The sequence below is a fragment of the Gouania willdenowi genome, chromosome 5 (assembly GCF_900634775.1).
Source record: "Gouania willdenowi chromosome 5, fGouWil2.1, whole genome shotgun sequence".
NCBI lineage: Eukaryota > Metazoa > Chordata > Actinopteri > Blenniiformes > Gobiesocidae > Gouania > Gouania willdenowi.
Window position 1 is genome coordinate 29,659,124 of NC_041048.1, and position 9,912 is coordinate 29,669,035.

Genomic DNA, 9,912 nt, shown 5'->3' on the forward strand with positions numbered 1-9,912 from the left:
ATTTTTTGGAATTGATCATTAAAACATTATTGATTATTTTTTAGCCTGAAGGCTTTTAAATACATTTTCTGGGAAGAAATCCCTAATCCCTAACGCAGAGAGATAATTCTCCCATTATTCCTTGCTTATAAAAGCCATTGAAATTAATAGATTAAATAAATTTAATCATTTAAACATTTTTTCAGAATTTTACCTTGGTAATTTTAAACTGTTATGTCAACTTTATCACTTAAAACACGTGTGTTATAATTATTTAAAGAATATTAAACACCAACTGAAGCAAAAGACAAAACTTACGATAGAATAAATTTAAAACTTTTATTCTTATCCGAATAAATTTGATTTGATCATTTTAATTTAAATCATTTACGGTAAAAATCCTAACTGAGCCAGATAAACAACAATTTAAACAAAAAGCTACAACAGTTACTGGTCTATACTTTAAAGATTAACCCTGTTAATTAAAATAAATAAAGACCTCAATAAATTTTTTGCTTTGACACAAAAAGAAACTTAAATAACTGCTTTGAAATTAATCTCCCTCAAAGTGGAATAGATTTTAACCTAAATCTAGGAAAATGGGACTTTTTCAATAGCTTTTAATAAGATCAATTACATAAAGACAGATTAACCATTTGAACTTTTCTTTGAACTAACCCTGTACGTCACATCGTGAAGTGCATGTGTTTTCCTCTGAAGTTAACTCAAATAAAGTAATTAACAAGAAATTACTTACCTTAAAAGGAAATTAGTTTGGGCAACAAACCATTTAATTTACGCTTAAGCTTAGACAAATAAGACCTGTTTGTCAAAATGCAACTACAGAACTTTAAAGATAAACTTAATTAGGTTCACAGAAAATAACCTGATTTTAATCTTTAATTGTGTAATTCAAAAATCTTCCTCTATAAACTGATAAATAAAGCTTCTAAAATTAAAATTGTTCTATTGAAACACAGAACAACATGGTTGAACAGACTATTCATTTTAGTCACTCAAACTAATTTCAAATACAAGTCTTAAACACTTTTGGATACAACTAAAAGCCAAGATTGTGTTCACCTCTTAAACTCTCAAAGTTTAACTAAACTAAACATTTCTATCACAGAGATTGTTATCACAGATAAATAAATTCTCAGAAACAGTAAGCTGTAACCTGAATAATTTATTAATCATTGACTTTTTGTCAATGAAACCACGGATCCACGAACACCGCAAACGTTCACGTCTGAAACACAATAAATAACACAATGATTCAAAATCTGCCTGATCCCAACAGACGCCTACCAAAATGACAGGGACAGTTGCAGTGACACACGCAATGATATGCAACACAGAGCCCAAATGGATCCGGCACCGCTGCTGGATCCCACTCCAATCCATACCTGTCAAGTATCCCATTTTGGCTGGGAAACTCCCGTATTTTACCCCTCTTTCTCGCCATCTTCCCATATTATTATTTTCCCATAAATATCCCGTATTTTAATGTAACAATAATTAAAAGATGCCTTACTGAACTGAACGGCGTCACGTGCCTCGTGAGAACTAGCACCTGAAATGGCCTGGCTTGGTGGCAGTTTTCGCGAGATTAGTGCTGACAGCGGCAACGAACCCGGAAACAACTCAGAAGAGTTGATGAATGAAGACGTTCCGGCGAAAAAAGAACAAAGAACTGGTGTAAATACGTTGTAAAATGAGACAAAATTTATCTTCCTAAAGAGCAGCAGGATGGGACACAGTTACACGTTCTGTTAGATTAATAACTGAGATTTTAACGTCTACCACGGGGGAAGGAACCACGTAAGTAACCATGAAAAATCAGCCAATCATAAGCTCCACAAATATACACTGCTTTAAAAAGTGTTAAACAATGTAAAGTCTGTAATAAATGTGTCTAATAAGTCATTGGTGAATACCAGAGAACCACATGAGAGAGCATGAAAAATTATAATAAAATATATAATGAAAATAAAATGTAAATGTCTAACTTAAAGACAAGCAACGTGAAATTAACAGTAAATATTAAATGTGTTGACTCGTATATAAACTGTAAGTATATTAAATAAACACATGTGCTTCATATACACATTTACGTTTTTATTTAGGCTGTTTTATAATTTAGGAATTAGGGCTGGGCGATATATCGAGATTCAAGATGTATCGAGTTTTCCATTTTGGTGATATAGATATTTAATATTTCATATATCAATATATATATAATAGCTCATTATGTATCAAAACACTAGTTTTAGGAGTCGCTGCTTTTACTTCTCAGAACAACATGTAAAGCTCAGTTAGACGGATTTCTGAGTGCTCATATTGTGCAGCTGTTTGTTAATAAATGTTGCTTTATGGCGTTTTGTGGCAAATTTAACCCAGAATTGTCTTTCTGGTCAGACTTCATTTGATAAAATTATCTAGATTTATATCGTATATCACCATTTTGAGAAAATATATTGAGATATGAGTTTTGGTTTATATCACCCAGTCCTAGTAGGAATGTTCACAGCATTTCAATGTTAATAAAGGTCGACCTACCGCAGACAAGAGCCGCCTTAAAGTGTAAGTAGCCCATACATGTAGAAATAAAGTGAACTGCTATAGTTACAGTAAGGGGAGGTGGAGCTGATTACTTTTATCAATCACTGATTATTAGATTTATTTATTTTTTTCCCAGTTTCTCATATATAGTACTTTATTGACCCCCCAGAGGGGAAATTCACACACATAAAAAGAGAATGTGTATAAGCCGGTACTCGGACTACCGTCGCCCGCATGGGAGGCAAGAGCTCGACCACTGATCCACCAATGCAGTGAACTACAAATTAACTGCAAATTATCAAATCTATGACAAATATGTTTTAAGAAAGGATCTATCATCTATAATTTAACACACACCCCAACAAAAAAAAACTCTAATAAGCTGTTTAAATCAAACCTCTGACAGAAATTTCACAGGCAGGATTTATTAGTATTACAACATAGTCGTAGTTTTGAAAAATATTGTCTTTTTATGTTATTTGTATCTTTATATATAAACTATGCTAATAAAACAATATTAAAACCAAAAGTTAACTGACAAATTAAATTACTTTTTATCATGTTTGGATGAAGAATGTAGAAAAACCATGGACATTCTTAACCTTATACATGTTGATCCCAAATACAGTTTCATGTATAACCACTCACTCCTTCCCTCTATTCACAGCCACCATCATTATCCTTAAGCTGGGTGCTGTGTCACCACTTTCAATTTCTCCTCACTTGCCAATAGACTGGCTGAACTGATTACACAACACAGTGGGCACAATATGCACAACTATAACATCACATCTCACTCTCACCCACCCCTTCAATTTCCAACCCTGACTCCCTCTTCCCTGTTCCCTTCCCACTCACCTAATACGGCCCTCTCTTTTCATATGCTCCCTTAAAGGGGACATATCATGGTTTTAAATCCTTCCTTTTTACATATAAATCATATAGTTGTGGTCTATATAAAGCAGAACTGCACTGCTTGGGTCTGAATTCCTCATTATTATAGCTCCACAGGCCCCTTTTCTACCCCTTTTCTGACGTGCTTCTGAGAGCAACTCGTTTTGGTGTGGTCTCTTTAAATGCAAATGAGACACTCCATACCCCGCCCCCTCTTCAGGTGACACTCGGTCCAACTCCACCCTGCTCGGCCATTTTTGTAGTTTGATAGAAGAGATACGGCTATGTAGCGGCGCATAAACTTTTTATTCAGAGGTTATTTACAAAATGTCAACAACAGAAGACTTGTCCATCCAGCCTTACATGTTTGAGCCAGAGTCTGACCCAGCGGAGCGAGATGAAAATGAAGATGATGAACCTGCAGAACCCTAACAAGTGAGCTAACACAAGCACCGAGCTAACGCTAGCGCCAAGCTAACGTCACGAAATGCATATTAATACGGCAAAATGAAATGACTAATGAAAACTTTAGACTTAAATTAAATCACGTAGGCCGTATCATCAAAGATCTAAAACGAGCACACAGCGCTAACATATGAAGATGGTGCAACTGCTAATGCTAACAAAACAATGACAGGGACGTCTTATCATCACACTTTTTAGCGTTATTTACAGCTTACCGAAGTGCTCTGTTCGTCGTCTCCAAAGATAGAAGGAATTGAACCCTCAATCAGACAAAGTCTTTCGGCAAATCCTTCTTTATACTGGCGAAGCGGTCATCCTTGAAGTGCAGCAGCACAGCTTTAATGCCCCGAGCTGATGCATCTGTTTGCAAAACAAAGTCTTAGTCAAAATCTGGGCAGAGCAATACAGGATCTTTACTTAATGCTTGTTGAAGGTCCTTGAAAGCTGCAATCCTCTCCTCCTTCCACTTCAGCTAGTTAGGTTGCTGAGAGCCCGTCATGTCGGTCAGCAGCGCAGCTCTGGCAGAGAAGTGCGATATAAACCGATGGTAAAATCCAGCCATTCCTAGGCAACAATTATGCAATAAAATAAATTCATTTATTTAATTGCAATAACAAAACATGCATTGCTGTCTTAAAGGGGGTATGCTACGAATCTAGATTGGATTAAGCTCCGTTAGCTGGCTTGAACAAACCAAACATTCCTTTCCAGATATGCTGGGCTACGAACGTCGATCTAAACACGCTAATTTAAGCCAAGTGATTTCACCCTCGTACGTGCGCGCTCACGTGAAAGAGGTGGAGATTTCAGCATCTGACCAGAAAACTGGCAGAGCGTCTTCACAGGAGGAACAGCTTATGATCTTAAATATAAGGAATATAAATCAATATACTCGCTATCAGACCTGATTCATTTAATAACCTGGCCCCGATCTGTTATGTGTTGCTTTAGGTTAGAAATATGAAGAATTAAAATTCATAATTCAGACCAAAAACACCACTGGTGCTGCAGTAAAAGCAGACAGTTATTAATGCAGGAACTGATGAGTGTTAATGTTTACATTTGTGAAATCATAAACAGAGAATTAACGGACATTCTGCCAAGTTTCACTTTCTCTTTTCTTTTTAACGTGTCCTACATTCATACAGATCAGCCTACATAAGGTAGAATATATTTACATTTTATATTATCTACAGGACCAAGGCTCTCAGCATTACCTTAGATTACAAGAGATATTTAATTAATTTATCGGCGTAAAAGTGGCCGATGCAAGCAGGTGTTATCAGCTGACTTATTTCATTTATCTTATTTTATCAGTTCATCAGTAATAAATATAATTTTTTCTATAGGATGTCACCGGTAAATGAAAGGATTATGAAAGTCTATGGTCAGTTGTCACATCAAATCCACACAGTAACGTGATCGCACATCACCTTTCATTGGACAGCTCATTTTGAAAGAGATCTGATTGGTCAAGAGGCGGGACTTTATCACGAGCTAACATTTAAGCGAGAGAAAAACTTGGTCGGGACTAGGTTAGCTGTGAAAGACTAGTTGCCATAAGTGATTCTGCTTCAGCGAGCTTTGTTGGCTAGCACACACAGATTAAATCCTGGAAGTTAGTGCGATAAGAGGTAATCTAGATTCGTAGCATACCCCCAAAAAGATTGCATTTTTTGTAGTGTTGACCTTTGACAACATGTGTTTTTATATGTTATTTTCATTTTTATATAGAAACTATGATAGCTAAATATATTAAAACCAAAAGTCAAATGAGAAATTAAATGACTTGTTATTATATTTAGGTTAAGAAACATGAAGAAAAACTATGAACATTCTGTAAAACATTAATTTCTCACAGCACTGAGAGAAGAGCCACAACACGGATAACTTTATCCTGCAGCAGGTGAGCTGTAGAGACTAAATCACCATGGTTACTTGTCAAGGATAAACTTGGCTGGCTTTCACTCAACTGACTTGAGTATAAGTTTAGCCAAGTTATCCAATTTTCAGTTTTGTGCAATACCCCCTGCAGAGGTCCCCAGTCCACACCGTAGCCGCACGTAGCTCTCCACCCAAGCCTGATGTGCACCTCCTAACAATCCTGACTGCGCACCGAGGCGACGTGGTCTGTAAAGGCTGTAATTGGGCCGCCCCAAACCTCACCCCTGGTCATTGCCTTTTCCAGTCAACACCGCCATGTTTTAACTTTTTGCGGAGCGATACAAGAGTTTATGGATTGAGTCGAAAAGAGAACCAAGACGGAGAGAAAGTGCCAGTGTTTTATTATTTCCTTTCATGGCTGCAGCACACATGACGCACCGCCAAATGGAGTCCAATCACAGACAAATGCTGCGTGTTTTCTGTTATTATTGCTACTCTGTCTTGTCTCTGTACCTACAGTGTGTTTGTGTGTTTCATTAACAGCAAACAATGAACGACATGTTGCAGAGGCTGCCAGAGGAGCAGACATGACATTATGTTTATAGTCGACAGCTCCATACACTTTTATACTTTGTTTACATGTTGCATATGTTTATATTGAAAAACAAAGTGCCCTTTTTGAAACCAGTGTTTTCATGTTTGTGTCCAACAATACACACGTGTTAGGTAGGTAAGTAGTAATCCAGAAATAAATTGCATTTTAAAATGCTTAAAAAACATAAAACATTGTTTACTGTGACCAGTTGATAAACAAGGGCTTTTTAATGCTCCTCTGAAACCATACACACACACACGCACACACACACACACACACACACACACACACACACACACACGGCGGCCAATAGCATAGTGATGCGTTCCCTTGACGCAGGGAGGGGAGGCCCGAGCGTGGTTGTTTCTATACAAGTCTTACGATTCTACATACTGCAGCTTTAAGTACATCTACAAGTTAATATTTTTTGTAAAGTCTTGAATCACCGAGACAGTGTAGTTTGTATACCTCTTCAAAATGCTCACAGACGTATATGTTATGTTATGTTCATATTTTTGATAACCTCTCTCTTCCCTCCACTGAATATATATATATATATATATATATATATATATATATATATATATATGGCCAGGATTGACATTATAATTAATTTACATATTAGTGTTTTAATTGCCTAAAAACTACTGCTTGTCTATTTAGCTACCTCTAGAGGGAAGCAGAGTTTTCCTGGGTGACAGAAATAAAGCAAAAGCAGAATCGTTGCAATATTGTGCACTGGTTTAGCTCTGTGATTTAATTGACTTTTCTACCAACCTTTCATTTTCTGCAACCCAAATAATCTTTCTAGTTGAATGAGTGAATGTACATCTTTGATCAATAGATGATTAATGGATAGACATGACTGGCACCCTGTCTTATGGAATCATAGGAGTGCCAAAATTAAAAGAAAATAAATGTGGAAATGCAAAGAGAATCAATAATACAAAATATACAAATGTAGTCATTCTTTTTCTATTTCGTCTTTGCTTTTTCCAAATGTAGTCATATTCTTTTTCCATTTTGTCTTGCTATTTCCATTTTGCTTTTGCTTATTCTATTTTGTCGTTGCTTTTGTCTTTTCCATTTGCTTTTTGACATTGCTTTTACTTGTTGCTCAAGCTGTCAAGTTAAAGCAATGTCAAAGCAAGGACCTGGACAAAGATCTGTGGACGGATCTTTTTGTCCAGGGTGACTAGTCGATACCTGATCACACGATTCCTGCTTGCAATGGCTATGTATTAGCTATGTTCAGGGTTGAGAGGGTTATTTTAAAAAAGTAATCCGTTACAATTACAAGTTAATGTTAAAAAAAATTCAATCAGTATCTTACTCTAAGTGTCACTATATTATTAAAGTAATATAACTGATTACTTTTGGATTACTTCAATACCTAACATTAAAATAAAGACATAAAATGATAGAATATGTGACACCTACTCACTGTATTGTTTTAGACTAACATAAAATCACTTTTTACAGTCACACTGTATTAAAGGAAATGTTTTAGTTTAACACAGAGTGAGATAACCCACAGTAGTTAAAAAAAATTAAGGTGTCAAAAGATTGTCAATCAATTTACTCATTAGTTATGAACAATTCAGCTGAATCATTGACCTAGACTAGTGGTTTCCAAATGGTGCACCATGAGGCAAGTCCAGGTGTGCCATGGGATTGTGTATTTTATATTTCAAAGAACCTATAAAATACATGGAGGCTTGTTGTGGTTGCAGGAAAGCTAAAAAAATTATTTAAGTTGTTATAATAGTAGTTAAACCAACTATTCTCATGAACCTGTTATGGATGTAGTGCAGTCAAATTAAATATTTTATGTTTTATTACATTTTTTTCTATACACCCTTCCCAATTTACTCAATAGCACTGGGGGAGAGCTTCAGGCTGGTAATGTTTGAATGTATACACTTTGTTTTACAAAGTTAAGGTGAATCTAATTGGATTGTTTGCATTCATTAGATTTGCCATTTTTTGTATTGTGTCAAGTTACAGCATCTACCTATAAAAGCAAGGGAGGTCTGTGTGTGTGTGTGGATGTGTGTGTGTGGAGGAAATATCTTACCGAGTTCGACCTGAAACTCGGTCAATGGATTCCAAATACCCCGAGTGTACTTACTTTGGTAATTTCAAAATGTTTATTTTAATTTTATTTCACTTCTGGACAGCTCCGAAATGAAACCTATTCAACTTTTGACCTGTGTGAGTGGGCGCTAGCACACCATCTATATCTATTTCACTACTGTGGCGGGGTTCGATTTTCGTTCAAAAAGAAGAACCACGACCATCCATATGGCAAGTCCACTTTCACAACTACACAGCTCCTCACACGAGCAAGAGTCACGTATGCGGCCACTTCCTCCTCTGCCATGCTATCGTTAGCTTCTCAAACACGGGAGCTCTCTGAATAGATCATTTGAAACCATCAGTCACTGGTGAGTCTTTTGCAGACACGTTTCCCATTGTTTAAACCATATAACTGTTGCTCAATAACACGCTGTTTCACTTGAGTCAGTATTGACCTCAACCTGTTCAATACTCCATCTGGAAAACTGCAGATTCTCTGTGGTGCCGTGCATGAAAGCTAAGCTCTGACCACTCGGTTTGAAGGTAAAACATGATTTTAGTTTTTTTTTTAAAAATACATCCGAATTGTACATAATACTTTAATTTACTTACTCACTCATGTAGTTTGGAGTTTTATGTTCTGTTTTGCGCAGTTTTGTTGTTTTTCTGATTGGCGCTGCAATGTCTATGGAGTTTGGTTTTCAGCGTCTCAAACATTTCATGGAGCACAAACACACGGTATTTATTTATTTATAATAAAAATATACTAAATGTGTAAAGTAAAACACAAAAAAATGCACAAAAAGACAACTGAAAGAATAAAAAATACACATGACTCCAAAAAATATACATTACAGAAAAATACAATGCGGGTGCACGAAGGAGATGGATGTAGACACACACACACACACACACACACACACACATACACAAAAAAATATGCTAAATGTGTAAAATAAAACAAAAAACTAAACAATATTTATACAAAAAGTACACACAATTACAACAGAAATGTATAAAAATACACAAAATTAAATATTTATACAAAAAATACACAAAATTAAATATTTATACAAAAAATACACAAAATGACAACAGAATCACACTACAATGGCAACAAAAAACTATAATTATACAAAAACACAAAAGAAAGATACACAAATACACATAATGACTCCAAAAAACATACATTACAGAAAAATACACCAAACAAAAAAATATAAAAGTGAGTTAAAAAAACAACAAACTCATTTATCATATTCATATACATTACAGAAAAATACAATGCGGGTGCACGGAGGACATGGATGTAGACACACACACAGTATTTATAATAAAAATATACTAAATGTGTAAAATAAAACAAAAAACTAAACAATATTTATACAAAAAGTACACACAATTACAACAGAAATGCATAAAAATACACAAAATTAAATATTTATACAAAAAAA